Source organism: Galleria mellonella, unplaced genomic scaffold (genome assembly GCF_026898425.1).
Source record: "Galleria mellonella isolate WM207_F2 unplaced genomic scaffold, CSIRO_AGI_GalMel_v1 utg121, whole genome shotgun sequence".
NCBI lineage: Eukaryota > Metazoa > Arthropoda > Insecta > Lepidoptera > Pyralidae > Galleria > Galleria mellonella.
In genome coordinates, this window is record NW_026441983.1 from 413752 (window position 1) to 430050 (window position 16299).

Below are 16299 nucleotides of genomic sequence, written 5' to 3' on the forward strand. Positions count from 1 at the left end.
CATTCTGAAGCCGGATCGCTGAAATGCCGACTACGAGAAACATGAAGTCGTCGCAACAAAAAGTCGCCGTCACCGAAGCCACAACGTCCGCCGCCACGTCGACTACGGCCGCCGGAACGCTGTCCGTCGCTGCCACGCCGTCCGTTGCTGCCACCACGTCGTCTGCGGCTGTCAGAATGCCTTCTGTCGCTGCCACGTCGTCTACCGCCGCCACCACATCGACTACGAACACGTCCGGCGATACGACGACCACAGGAGCCACGGAGACTACCGAAGCCACAGGAACGACAGAGGAGACAGCAAGGAAGAAGGAACCGAAGCACGGCACGGCACGCACGGTTCGCACCACGGCCTCGCAGAAGAAGAAGGCTCTGGCCAAGGCACGGGAGGAGCTACTTCGAAAGGAGGTGGAATTGGCCGCCGCACGTGTCGCCGCCCTGGAAGCCGAATCAGAGGACGACGAGGAAATAGAAGACGACGACGCTACCGTCAGAAGAGAACGAACGTCGGATTGGGTTCGTCGAAGCACGCTGGCACTCACGATGGAGCCGCATGTACCAGAGATAGAAGAAGTCACCGGCAAGCGTCAGGGGTTCGTCCCATCGAGACCCGTTGAAGAGGATTCGAGAGCGCCGCCGCCACAGCCGAGCAGCGACGCACTTCACCGGGACCACGCACGCCACGTTGACCCACATGCCGCCATGCCTACGATAGCAGCAGCGATGCAGTCGATGAAGAAGGAAGAACCGGTGCTGAAGGTGGGCATCGATTGTAATGAGTTTGCGATCGCCATGCAGATGGCCGCTCGCAACATACTGCCCTCCACAGCGTCAAGAGTCACCGAATTGCCAGTCTTCAATGGATCGTCGAGCGAGTGGTTACCATGGAAGATGGCCTATGAAGAGAGCGCAAGTCAACTCACAGAACAAGAGAACCTAGCAAGACTGCGCAGAAGCTTGAAGGGGGCCGCAAAGGACGCGGCACGCTCCCTATTCGTCGGGTCTACGACCGCAGAAGAAGTAATGAAGATGTTAGCCGCGAGGTTCGGCCGCCCTGGAGCACTCGTCACAGCCGAACTGAACAAACTCCGCGCGCTACCACGACTCTCGGACAACGCAAGAGACGTCTGCCTCTTCGCAAGCAAGGTGCAGAACGTCGTCGCCACGATACGAGCGCTGAACAAGAGTCACTACCTCTACAATGAAGAAATAGTGAGAAACGTCACAGAGAAGATGCCGTCGGTACTACGCTTCAAGTACTACGATTTCGCCAACGACCAACCGGAGGGACAACCGGACCTCATAACACTCTCTCAGTTCCTGCAAAGGACCGCCGCACGATGTGGAAACTTCGCCCCCGCCGAGGAGATACCGTCCGAAGACCGGCGGGAGTCCGCTCCTAGGAAGATGGCGAAGACATACACGACGCAGGAGAAACCCGCTACACCACCGTGCCCGATGTGTCGACGAGAGGGACACGCTCCATCGGACTGCAAGACGATGAAGGAAGCAGACACATCGGCGAGATGGGAGTTAGCGAAGACTCATAGGCTGTGTTTCCGTTGCCTCAAAGTGAGAAGATTTCGCCACGCCTGCAAGAGCAAGAGATGTGGAGTAGATGAGTGCACGCAGACTCATCACCCTCTGCTGCACACCACGCGACAACAGCCGGAGAATGAAGTAACAACACACGTCGTCGAGGACAAGTCCGCCGCAGTCACCGCATCGGCAAGGGAAAACGACAAGATCGCGTTCCTGAAGATCCTGCCGATACGAGTCACCGGTCCCACGGGAACGTGCGACACCTACGCGCTACTGGACGACGGGTCGACTTGCACCATCATCGAGACGACGGTGGCGGAGCGAATCGGTGCTACGGGTCCCCCCGCACCATTCTACATGGAAGGTGTGGCCGGGGCACGGATCAACGCAGCTCAATCGACGCGTGTTCACTTCAAGATCCGCGGGCGGAATTCACAAGAATACACAGTGGGGGCACGGACGATGGACAGACTGCAGTTATCACCGCAGTCGGTACCGCGCAGCGTCATCAAGGGCTGTCCACATCTGCGGGACATAGAGAGGGAGTTGGTCTATGAAGAGGGCAAACCGACGGTACTGCTGGGGCAAGACAACTGGCACCTACTGCTGGCCCACGAAGTCAGAAGAGGATCCGACACGCAGCCGGTCGCATCACTCACCGATCTGGGATGGGTACTGCACGGTACGAGTCGCGGCAGGGCAAGACAGCAGGTGCACAGAATCAGCCACATAGTGACGACACATGAAGAGGAACAATCGATGGAAGAAATGATGAAGCAACATTTCGCGCTCGAATCGCTGGGGATCGCACCGAAGAGGTCTTACAATGAAGAGGAACGTCGCGCCCTACGCATTTTAGAGGAGAAAACTCGTCCGTTACCGGCGGGAGGATACGAGACGGGGTTATTATGGAAGAAGGACGACCCTGTGCCGCCGGACAACTACGAATCGGCAATGCGACGTCTCCAACTGGTCGAAAGGAAACTCGACAAGAATGAAGAAATTAAGAAGAGGTATGAACAACAAATGGACACACTACTCAAGAACGGGTATGCTGAAGTCGCCCCGCCACGGAGTTCCCAACGGGTGTGGTACCTGCCACACTTCGCCGTCATCAACCCGCAGAAACCGGGGAAACTGCGGATCGTACACGACGCAGCAGCCAAGACGAAGGGCATCAGTTTGAACGACATGCTGCTGCCGGGGCCCGACTTACTTCAATCGCTACCGGGGGTCCTCATGCGGTTCCGGCAACGACGGGTGGCAGTCACGGCGGACATAAAGGACATGTTCATGCGGGTCACCATACGGGAAGAAGATAGGGACATGCAATGGTTCCTGTGGCGAGGAGATCGACGAGAGGGTCCACCTGTGGAATATAGGATGAAGAGTGTCATATTCGGCGCAACATCGTCACCGTGTACAGCGATCTACGTCAAGAACAAGAACGCAGAACAGTACAAGGAAGAGTTCCCGGAGGCAGCAACGGCGGTGGTCATGAACCACTACGTCGACGACTACCTCGCCAGCTTCGACACGGAAGAGCAAGCCGTACGCGTCTCAAGACAGGTCGCACAGATCCACGGTCGAGCCAACTACTATCTCCAACGGTGGGCGTCGAACTCGCATCAAGTGCGCGCCGCGTTCTCCGACACCGGCGGGGACAGCGTGGTACAACTCGACGCGGAGAAGATACTGGGGATGGTATGGCGACCTTCTGAAGACACCTTAGGCTTCAACTTCAACGGACACAAGCTTCCGCCACAGATAGCCAGCGGGGAACAGACGCCGACGAAGAGGGAAGCGCTACGAGCGATCATGTCACTGTTCGATCCACTGGGCCTCGCCACTCCCATCACCATACAGGCGAAGAAGATATTGCAGGAGACGTGGCGTACCGGTATCGACTGGGACACCGAGCTGCAACCACGGGAAGCGGACGCCTGGCGGAGCTGGATGGACCACGTGCGACGGCTGTCCGCGCTGGAGGTGCCGCGGTGCTACCCGGAGGTAGCCACGGCCGATACAGCGGAGCTGCATACATTCGTCGACGCCAGCTCGGACGCGTACGCCTGTGCCGTGTACTGGCGGGCCGTAAGCGCGACCGGCGAGGTCCACGTGTCGCTGATCGCGGCAAAGGGACGAGTGGCCCCACTCAGCAAGGTGACCACGATACCGCGACTGGAGCTGCAAGCGGCCGTCCTCGGGTGTCGCCTATCGCGCACGGCAGTCGAAGAACACGACCTGAAGCCCGCTCGCCGAGTATACTGGTCGGACTCACGCACCGTGCTCGCATGGCTACGCACCGGTCCTCGCGCATACAAGCCGTTCGTCGCGCATAGAGTCGCCGAGATCGTCGAAGAAACGAAGACGAACGAGTGGAGATGGATACCGACGCGGCACAACGTAGCAGACGACGCCACACGCGACCCACCGACGGACTTCGGCTCGCAGCATAGATGGTTCCGTGGGCCGGACTTCCTGTACCTCCCCGAAGAGCAGTGGCCGCGTGAAGATAGTACGAGCGACGATAGTCAAGCGGAAACGGGAGAAGAACGCGTACACAAGCTACAGAACGCGACGCAGTTGTCTATAGCATTACCCGATCCGTCACGTTTTTCTAATTGGTTGAAACTTGTTCGCAGTTCAGCACGAGTGTTGCAGTTCATCGACCTCCTGCGACCGACCAATCAACGCTGCACCGCCATCCGAAAGAGAAACAAGAAGAAAGAGAGCGCCGACCCCACTTGGACCCGCACGAAGAAAGTCGATAGAGAGAAGACGAAGATGAAAATCAAGAACAGCAATAGTCCATCTGTGTGTTTCATCCCCATAGACACACACTACCTCGATCGCGCGCGACGGCTATGGATTCGCGCGATACAACAAGAGGCGTTCGGCGACGAAATCGCAGTATTGAAACAAGGGAAACAGCTGCCGTCATCCAGTCGACTCATACAGCTGTCAGTCGTCATAGACAACGACGACATTCTGCGACTTCGATCGAGAATAGCAGCCGCCGCCGATCTGTCAGCCGAGCAACGAGAACCCCCCATCGTCGACGGAAACCACGCCTGGGTGCGCCTATACATCGCATGGGTGCATCGGAAACTTCACCACGGCGGCTTCGAGATCACCACGAACGAGGTGCGACAACACCTGTGGGTGTTGCGCCTACGACACGCCGTCCGCAGTGAACTGAAGAGGTGTCAGCTGTGCCGCCTACGAAGAGCAAGACCGGCGCAGCCGTCAACGGGCAACCATCCACAGAGCAGGCTGGCGCATCATCAACGACCGTTCACGTTCACCGGCCTAGACTACTTCGGGCCTATGACCGTGACAGTGGGCCGCACTCACCAGAAGCGGTACGGAGTGCTCTTCACCTGCCTAACGACGCGCGCAGTCCACCTAGAAATCGCCGGCAGCCTCAGCACGGACTCCGCCATAATGGCCCTGCGGCGCTTCATAAGCCGCAGAGGGTGTCCCACTGAGCTATGGTCCGACCAAGGCACCAACCTCAGAGGTGCTGACGTCGAACTGAAGAAAGCAGCCGAGGAAGCCATCCAAGAAGAGTCATCAGTCCATTTCATCCGGTGGCGCTACATTCCCCCGAGCGCACCCTTCATGGGAGGTGCGTGGGAACGGCTGGTGCGTAGCGTGAAGACCGCACTAGCCGCTACGTTGAACGAGCGGGCCCCCAAGGAAGAGGTCCTCCACACTCTGCTGGTCGAGGTCGAGCACACCCTCAATAGTCGACCGCTAACCCACGTGTCAACATCGGCAGACGACGACAGCGCCCTAACCCCCAATCACTTCATATTGGGCGGTCCATCGCGCGTCCCACTGCCAGGCAGCTTCACAGAGAGCGACGCGGCGGGACACAAGGAGTGGCGTGCCAGCCAGAGGCTAGCTGACTGCTTCTGGAACCGGTGGGTGAAGGAGTACCTACCCGAGTTGCAACACCGGCGGGAGCCCCGAGCTACACACGGAGCCATCAAAATGGACGACCTGGTCCTGATAGCTGATGGGACCTTGCCTCGCAACACGTGGCCGCGAGGCGTGGTGGTGGCGACCTACCCTGGACCAGACGGCGAGGTTCGAGCGGTCGACGTGCGGACGCAAAAGTGCATTCTACGGCGACCCACTAAGAAGCTGATCATACTGCCCACATCGACATCGAGCGACGCGAACACGAGTTAACTCCAGCTACGAGAGCTGCGGCGGGAGATTATGTTCGCGACATTATTTGTATATATCGTAATTTATAGTTGTTAAGTCCTAGTTAATCGTTTTGTATAGATTTACATAGATTTAAGATAGTGTAAGTTAAATAAAGTATTCCTTTGTGTATTGTCCTTATTACCTACGAATAGAAATAGAAGTTGTAACAATAAATAGAATTAAGAAATTGTAAATTGAAATAAAATAAATAAATAGACGCTATAGAGTACCGATCTGAAGAGACACGCGTCTCGTTCATTCTCGCCCCGTCCCGCTCGCACAGATCGCTAACGCGAGTTGGAAATGTTATCGTGCGAGCGGGCGGGTATAAAGATAGGCCGCCTCTCGTCGAGCGGCATTCGCTTCCGGGCAGCGACGCACTACACTCGAGAAGAAATAGGACAAGAAAAAATACTCTCTTCAGACGGTACCGGAGGCTTCAGAATAGTAATCGCTGTGTTTCACTCCAGCCTGAACCAACGCCCCTACAGTCCACGCTCACCGAACGGCAGTCCACACCGCACAATAAGTATTATACTTTCAGACAGATGCCATAGAAATTTCATTAATATCGTTTCATTAGTTTCGTTTATAAATCAAAATTTTTGGTTTTATCACGAATGAAGACGGAATTTTTCTTTTTTTTTATTTAATGGAACAAAATGTACTTGTATACGCTGTTATTTCAGTAAAAAGACAAGTTAAGGACATTTCACTTTGCCTAATATAGATTAAAAAAGAAAAAAAACTATTATAAAAATCAATAGGCTATTTTTGAATTTAGATCTATTCTAGAATGATTTGTTCCGTATCTGTGTATCCGAGTTTAGTGACCAGACGCGAGATGACGCGTGAAATGACGTGAGTCTTGGACGTTACGCGAATGAATACGTCATTTGGTTGGAATCACTACACGTCACATATTTAGGTCACATTATATTTTTAATGCGTTTATTTATTCAGGTGAAGTAAATTATTTACTGGAAAACACTATATCTTTTGGCTTGTTTTTAATTAAGTTTTAGAGACACGGTTTATAGCTGTTTGTATGAGTACCTTTTTTTTTATACAACTTAGAACGGCAAACAAGGTGACGGCCCACCTGATGGTAAGTGGTAACCGTCGCCTATAGACATGAGCAGTACCGTGGACATAACAGAGTATACTGTTTCGCCCAAGATACCCTTCGTGCGTTGCCATTCCTGAGGACTTAAATGTTATTCTTCTGTACCGTGTAAATTCACTGCTATATCCCACCCTTCAAATCGAAACACAGCAATGCCAATACAACTGCTTGACGGTTAAAACACGAATGTGACAGAGGTATCCAAGCAAACGACTTTTGTACAAAGTCTCCCTCTGGTATTATTTATTTCCGTGATGTTGGCACAGGTGATTAAGAGAAAAATTTACTTTAAAATAAAAGAATTTATTTAAGAACTAACGACCAAACGAAGTCACTGCCATTTGTCCCATCGCTGTCATTACCTTATGATAAACTGCCATAACAAATAGTCCAGTTCTTTATGGCAGTCTATTGGCAAGGCATGTTTTTTTTTATACAACTTAGAATGGTAAACAAACTGACGGTCCACCTGATGGAAAGTGGTAACCGTCGCCTATAGATATGAGCAGTACCGTGGACATAACAGAGTATACTGTTTCGCCCATGATACCCCCCCCCCCATGCGCTGCCATTCCTGAGGACTCTGGTGTTATTGCTCTGTACAATAAATTCAAATATGTTCAACAACGGACAGATAACCTTTGTTTTTTACTTGGAGTCAAATGTTTTTCCAATTTACGGAGTGAAATATGGCTATAACGGAGACAAGGTTTTGGAAGGAAGGATTAGCCGCGCCATTGCTAACAATATACCAAGTCAGCTCGACCTCCACGCGGTCTCACTGGAAACTCACCCATTAATTCATTCATGTTTTGCCAGTATTTGCCATGCTTGGCAGGCGAATTGACAACCGCAGCTACATTTATAATGATATTTTAATAGGAATGCTGCTTCCTGTCGCTAGACCGTTGTTTTTTTAATCGCCTCTTACGACACACACGAGAAATAGAAAGAGGTGGCCCATTCTATGCCGGGACCACACGGCGACACTGGAACCTACTGTGGTTAATTTCTGTGACACACGAATTACCGATGGAATCGCTTCGGTCAGCGTTTACTTGTAAAAGAACGAGATATCTCGATGAAGTGTCAGCGCAGGCGCATAATCAGGCGGTGCTAATGGCGGAGACGTATTAGGGGTCGATAAAATACAGCAATATTTATATATTGTATATACGATATCCATATATTGATAGACAATATACATATATAATTTAACCCTTAAATACCTGAAGTTTCAAATTTGATACCGGGGTTATAAATCGCATTGGGCGCCTACAATCGATTTTATTTTAATATTTGGCTGTTTACATGTTACCAAATGTTTTTTTTTTTTTTTCAAAATAAATATATAAAAATATTGTATTGATTTTTTTACTACTTTTCGCCCATTAGTAAACACAGTAAAGGGTACACTTGTAAAGTTTTTAATTTGATTTAAAAATCAGGCTTTTAAGAGTTAAGATCCTATTTGTCTATGGGCGACAGTCATCAGTAATCACTTTGTTTTCCAGCTTGTTCAACATACTAAGTTGTATAAAAAAATATTAGTACCAACTGTTTAATAGGTCTTTCTACATTTAGATGTGATTCATCTCTCCGTACGTTAATTTTGTACGTAATATACCAGGAATGCAGTAAACAACATTTGGTTTTGGTATATTTAGAATTTGAAACGTGAAAGTGCGCGGGCGGGAACTATGGAGCACGGGTGTTTTGGCAACAGAATATGCAGCCGAAACTTGTGGAACATTATTAGATAATCACAATTATGTAGGTTAATAGGTATTTATTTAAAATCACGAAAAATTACTACGTTAAAGATAAGGTTAAGAAAATGGCGCGCTTTGTTTTATTAAAACAAAAAACTTGCGTCAGTCCGGTAAAAGTCATATTTATTTACCTATCCTTAATCTATGTCGTAATTTGACCCTTTTTTTAAATATTTAATATAGGAACACGTCACTTCCAAAGTTCAAACAAAAAAATATTTTATATGAAATCTATGCAACCAGTTCGTTGAATTTCAAAATTGTACATTAAGTATAAGGTTGCAAGGGCTTTTATAATATTTATCACTATCGATATTTTGGGTAGCGGCATATTAAAATAATTGTAAATTAATATAAATATTCCTTAGATAATACAAATGTGATTTTTACATATTAAATAACGAAATAAAAAAAAAAATACATGGCTCGAATGACGTCGCGAACAAAGTAAGTGTATATTATGTATGTCTAACATACAGGGGAATGTAAATTTCTTTGTTTGTCCAATCGAAGCAAGGACGTCACGTACGCACCTTCCTGTGGTGTCATAGTTGGAGAGACGGTTGCTTATTTCATGATTGGCATTTTTACTTATTTATTTAGTTATTTACCTACTGAGTCCATTTTTAACCGACTTCAAAAAGATCCTCAATACGGTTGTATAAATTTTATTGTTTGTTACCTCATAACTGACGGACAGTACTAAAGCGATTTGAAAAATTCTTTTTTATCTAAAAAATATATTTACAGACTGGTCGCATAGAATTTTATGAAAATCAGTTAATTTTTAGACCGAAATAACTGGTTTTGTCATTGAAATTAGGCTTTTTTTGTGGGACACGATATCTTTTTATTTCCTATCGGTACTACCCTATCTGTTTGCCACGTTCCGTTTAAAACAGGAGGTAATAAGAGAATACTAAAATTATTTCATGTACCTTATTGTAATAACAATGTAACTTTTAGGGGGGAAAGGGATTGTTAGTAATGGAGTTTAACATTGCTAGCAATATACCCCATCAGGTCGACCTCCACGTGGGTCCCCCTGGAAACCATCGTGAACAATTCTTGTTGAATTCGTCACGATGGGCTAACTGACCTGCTTCATCCTCATGTACCATCCCTCATTGGTGCCCAGCCGGTGTATACCGATAGCGCGGGTGGGGTTACCATTCCATTATTATTATTACACTCATACCATTACACTCATTAAAAAAAAAAAAAACTTTTAATGATCCTCTGTTCCGCAGGTGCAGACTGTACAATAATTGTAATGAATTGGACATTTTTACTTACGGTTTAAATTCTTTTCTTAAAATGGCAAAAGAAGTGTCTGAATTTAATATGTAATTGTTCTCATTCTCTATAGTTATTGTATATAATATTGAAGCTAGTATAAGCTAACGCTGTGCGTAGCAACTAACGGTGTACAATTTTATAACAATTACTCAGTTATAAAGCTTATTATAGTCAACGTAATATGAATTGTATTACTGTTGCTGTGCCTAAATGAACAAACTGCTTGTGTATTTATATTTATTGATTTTACTAATATTTATTATGTCAATTTTGCGGGCGGGTTGTGATATACCTTTTCTTTTATATCACAACCCGCCCACTATTTACTTTTTATTATAACAGATTGTGAATTGTCAATCTTTATCGGGTGCCAAAGATAGAGGTTCGCCTAGTGTGGGGCCCATCGTATCTTGTGTTTGTAGCTTAGTGTTTTTGTCAAATAATAAATTTCTAAATCTATTCTATTAATTAATTGTGCAATTTCGGAGATTAACCTGAAGAGAGACTTGAAGAACAACGTGACAAAGATTTTTATTCCTTGAAGATAATAACTTTTTTAGCGCTTGTTATAGGTTCTAACAAAGGTTCTAAAAGGTTAAAACTCGGTGTGCTCAATAGAGCGAAGCATTACTTCACGCCGGATCAGCGACTAATGCTTTACAAATCGCAAATCCGGCCCCATATGGAGTATTGCTGTCACTTATGGGCGGGAGCACCTAGATACCAGCTTGAACCCTTCGACTCAGTGCAACGACGAGCTATGAGAATTGTCGATGATCCCATGCTTGCAAGCGGTATCGAACCCTTAAGTCTTAGGAGAGATTTTGCCTCACTCTGCGTGTTCTACCGCTTATACAACGGATTGTGCTCAGAGGAATTATTCAATATGATGCCTACGGCCACTTTCTATCATCGTACGGCTCGCCATCGGCAGGGAGTTCACCCTCATATCTTACAGCCTAAATGGTCGCGTACAACGCGGTTTCAGAGATGCTTTCTCCCACGAACACTCAGGTTATGGAATGAGCTCCCTGCCGAGGTTTTCCCGAGAGACTACAGCATGGGGTTCTTCAAAAGGGGGGTAAAGAGGTTTCTTCAGGGTCGGCAACGCGCGCGTAATACCTCTGGTATTGCAGGCGTTCATAGGCTACTGTAACCGCTTACCATCAGGTGGGCCGTATGCTTGTTTGCCACCTCAGTGGTATAAAAAAAAAAAAAAAAAAGGTTCAAAGTGGTTGTTAAGGTTTTCGGAATTTCGTAACTCAATAATGTAGTTACATCACTATGATTTATTTCCGTGATGTTGGCACAGGCGATTAAAAGAAAAAATACTTTAAGATAAAATAATTTATTATTAAAGAAGTAACGACCAAACGAACTTATTTGTTTTTTTAGTACATTTCTTCCGTTGTGGAACAGGCTAAGGTCGGATGCTGCCTAGTCTTCAATATGATAAATTGTCTGGAATTTTATGTTTCTAATGTTTTTTTTAAAATCCAAAATAACACGCTGCCATCCGTCACATCGCTGTCATTAGAAATTTTATCAATTTTTTTTATTTTGTAAAACATTTTCTTGCAATTCCTTATTCTTTTTGATGTTAGCGCTCGTTCTATATTTCAATAACAAGTAAATATGTATTGAGACCTTGTGCAGTGGCTGAAGGCGATTCTCCCGTGACGCAATATGAATGCAAGATTACATATACTTACTGATATTATAAATGTGAAAGTGAGTTTGTTTGTTATTACTTAGCATTGTAATGTCACTATATATTTATTTCTTTTTAACGGATGAAAAGCGGTAACCGTCGCCTATTATTAGTACTATTATTAGTAATATTATTTATTAGTACATGGCGGACAGTAAATTCCCAAATTTACATTTAGATAGATTAAAAATAATTATCACTTGCTCCGTACTTCGAAGGTCACGTAAAGCTGTGATTCGGTATAAGTAACGTAAAAATAAATATGGCTGACACCCTTAGACGAGTAGTAGCGGTAACCCTTGAGATGTCCCGAAAGAATATTTGATAGTTCGGAACGCAAAACAAGATTACTCCATTTAGAAGTTTTTTTTTAAAGGATGATAATGGAATGGTAACCCGCGCTATCGGTATACACCGACGGGGCACCAGTGAAGGATGATAGATGAGAATGAAGCAGGTTAGTTAGCCCATCGTGACGAATTCAACAAGAATTGTTCACGATGGTTTCCAGGGGGAACCACGTGGAGGTCGATCTAATAGGGCATATTGCTAGCAATGGGTCTGTCAAACTTCATTGCTAACAATCCCTTCCCCCCACTCCATTGTAGAAGTGTCCTTAAAACTGTAGAAAGAGTTCCTTAGAGACGGTGATATTACACGTCAGATCAGGAAGCGGCCTTGTAAAAGACTAGCACAAACTACTTCCGTCTGTAGGATATTGATACTGCACGGAAAATGATTATTAGCGGATCGAATCGTGAAACGACTCCAGTCGAGATCAAAATTTAACGTACCACAGAATATATAATCTAGTAATGTAACATTTGCCATTGACAAATAATTGACATATTAAACATTTTCTATATAAATTTTTTGTACTCTATTATTAAGTACTGCAGTGGCCAGTCGGTTCAGCTTATTTCAATTAGGGAGAGAGTCCCGTATCTAGCAGTGAAAAATCATAGGTATTTTTGACGAAAAATATGTATTCCCTCCCACCTCACCCCCACCCCCCAGCCCGCGCTTCACACCCTCACACTGTAGAATGATATGTAAGGTTGAAGAAAGTAGGTAAATAGGCAAAAAACGTCATATATTAAAAATTAAAAACAGCGTTCCATTTTACGAACGCAATGTTAATTTCTTAATATTGTATAGAGATGATTGCACAGACCTAACTAACGAGTTTCCGTTTCAAATAATGCGAAAAATTTCTCTGCGAAAAAAAAAAACTAAGTATTATGTAGTAGCAATCACATCACTGGATATATGAAAAACAATACTAGTTAATGAGATGTATATACATGATATCATAAACTGTAATTATTTAACATTATAAGTGATTTAACCTGTGATAAATTATAATTATTTACGCTCCCGATAACGACTTAATTCCATTATTAATGTATGTAGGTAAACAGTTCTTAATTCCTTACCATCGTCGTTATATTCCTCAAGGAAGCGCCTCCCGCAGCGAGTATCCGACCTTCTAAGCATCTCATTGTACTGATCTTTGTGTTTATACCTCAAATGTTTTTTTAAGTTCGTAATAGATGTTTTGTAAGAGAACCAACGTTTACAAACACTACACACTGCTAATTTGTTCTCATGATTCTTCACAAAGTAATCCCATACTAGGCTACTGCTACCTTTGTTCATTTTGCCAACACTTCCTTACGCGTAAAGGATTAAGGTCCAAAACCGTTTGAGTTTACAATAAATAACTGATAATTATTTAGATTATTTATAAAGTATAACACAATGTAAAATAACAGGATTTCACCGAATAAATGATAGCAATGTGACGCGTCACATTCACAGATTTCACAGATTCACTGACCTCGAAAGTGACATGGCGGTAAGCTGCGCTGTTGGTCGCGTGTTGTACGCGCCGCGCTCTCTCTGCGCATCTATCACTGACATATAACATTGACGTCTTATGTCCATGAATGACAGGAAAAGTTTTTTAGTTTCAGAAAATCGAATACTAAGGAACCGCAGTGTAAGTGCTAGGAAAAACTTAATCTGACTTTAATATCGAAAACGTAACATTAAATGAAAGAAAATAAGCAAAAGCAGTTTTTTAAGCATTAAGTTGTTTACAATTTTATTTTATAAACGGTTCAGACACACGAATCCTACATAAACTTAGGTGATTCTTTAAATTTTAGACACCAATACATTTAGGAATTCAATTAAGCAATATTTAGTTAACAGTAAAATTAAACATAACAACGTTGTAACATTTCTAACAGTAGTTACGAATAACTATTAACGTTAAACAGTGAATAACTTTCAACATGCTATAACGCTGTTATAACATGTTACTTTTTTTGTTAGCTATTTTTACGTTATTTATTTATATTATACTAGCTTTTATGTTACCCACCACATTGTACGCGTGAATTTCTGATTTTCTGATCAATGAAATATTTTAGTTCTAGATGACGTATTAAGATAAAATGTACACCAGATTTTAAATTAAATCAGGAATAAGACTGTGAAAATCATGTCCAATTTAGTACAGTAGCTTTTGCGGGATACCAGAACGTATAAACAGACAAATAGAGGGACCAGAGGTCTACCAAAGGGCGACTTTGTACAAAAGTCGATTGCTTGGCCACCTCTGTCCCATTCGTGTTTCAACAGTTATGTTTGCATGACTGTGTTTCGGTCTGAAGGGTGGGATATGGCTGTGAATTTACAGGGTACAGAGGAATAACACCTGAGTCCTCAGGAATGGCAACGTATGAGGGGGGGGTATCAAGGGCGAAACAGTACACTGTTATGTCCATGGTACTGCTCATGTCTATAGGCGACGGTTACCACTTTCCATCAGGTGGGCCGTCAGCTTTTTTGCCATTCTAAGTTGCATAAAAAAAACAAGACAGATAGACAATTTTTAAAAAATAATTGTTTTAGCTTTTATTACTCTTATTGGGTTATCATTTTTTCTTATATATCTTTCATGTACAGATATTGACTAGTTATAATTTTATTATATTAGTAATATTTATGCACACATACACACACACGCGCGCGCGTACGCACGCACACACACACACACACACAATTTGTATAGTTGTTATTTATATTACCTTCCTCGTGGGATTCCTCTTCCTTGCCCATATCACGGTACGCACGTAATTTTCTATCCATCTCATAGAACACATCTGTGTGTTTTAATTTCAAATGTTGTTTCAAGTTAGTCGTTGTAGTCTTGTACGATAGCCATTTTTTACAAAATTTGCACATCCCTAGTTTGTTTTCATTATTCCTTACAAAGTAGCCCCAGATTACTGTGTTACCAGATCTAGACATTTTTACACAGCACTTTTGTATTACAGCAGTTATAAATTCAATGTTTCAAAACGCTTGCGTTGAAAATTAATGATAAATGAAGCTATAAAATAGTTATTTTCAACGGAAAAATATAACGAATAATTTAACGATTTAACGTAACGAAAGTTGGTTACACAACGCTACGCAGTTACTGAACTCGCGCTAGACAGATGCCACGTGTTCGTAAGCTGACAAGGGCGCCGCTTGGGGTTGCCAGATGCAATTTTCGATTTTTACCCAAACGTTAAATACGTTTTCATCAAATCGTAGCATTTTTTTGCTTTTATCCAATCAGAAATTTATGTTGATTTTCACTAATTTTTATATAAATATAAAATAAAAGACGAAAGGTTACCCCATTTTCGAATATTCTATTACATTAATACGTTTACAAAAAAAAAAAAACTAAATTTCTCTAAAAACTTTTCACTTTTCTACAAGAATTCCATATTTTCTCCCACGAACACTCATGTTATGGAATGAGTTCCCTGCCGGGGTTTACCCAAGAGACTACAGCATGGGGTTCTTCAAAAGGGGGGGTAAAGATGTTTCTTCAGGGTCGGCAACGCGCGCGTAATACCTTCGGTATTGCAGGCGTTCATAGGCTACGGTAACCGCTTACCATCAGGTGGGTCGTATGCTTGTTTGCCATCTCAGTGGTATAAAAAAAAATCAAAAATTATACACAGAATTTTTTTTTTATACAAAATTGCTAAAAACATACCTGATAATCAGGCAACACTGATACCTCGTACTGCCTCGATATCTTTGACCTACTTCGAACATCAAAACATATTGACGTTACAGGATGACAGCTAAAATAATTTTTAATTTAAATACATACATACTAAGGAAACATGAGAGAAAGATAAAAACATAAGAAAATCTATGGTACTGTTTGTTTTTTTTATTACATGGGGAAAACCTACGAGACTATTTTTTTAATCGCATGGGCGGTTGATTAGCCCTTGGTTTTATTTTTCCTGATGGTAATTGTTGGCAAGGTCTTTCCCATAAACGATCACGTATCTGACGCATCCGTTCGACTATTATTGATTTTAATTGATTGTAAAACTCTATGCACACGAAGACAAGTCATAGATATAGGGGGGAAGGGATTGTTAGTAATGGAGACTGAGAATCCCATTGCTAGCAATATACCCAACCAGGTCTACCTCCTCGCGGTTCCCCCTGGAAACTATCATGGTTAATTCCCGATGAATTCATCATGATGTGCTAACTGGCCTGTTTTCATTCTCATCTATTACCCTTCACTGGTGCTCCGCC

General features: G+C 44.1%; 1 protein-coding gene across 1 annotated transcript in view; it reads right to left on the reverse strand.

Annotated features, from left to right (window-relative positions):
* The window catches only part of LOC113516571 (uncharacterized), a 35627-nt gene extending 19821 nt beyond the window's left edge, over positions 1–15806 (reverse strand). The window contains exon 1 of the mRNA XM_026900997.3: positions 15737–15806. The gene's annotated coding sequence lies outside the window, so the exon portion shown is untranslated. The remainder of the gene's footprint in view (positions 1–15736) is intronic.
* Between the last annotated feature and the right edge of the window lie 493 nt (positions 15807–16299).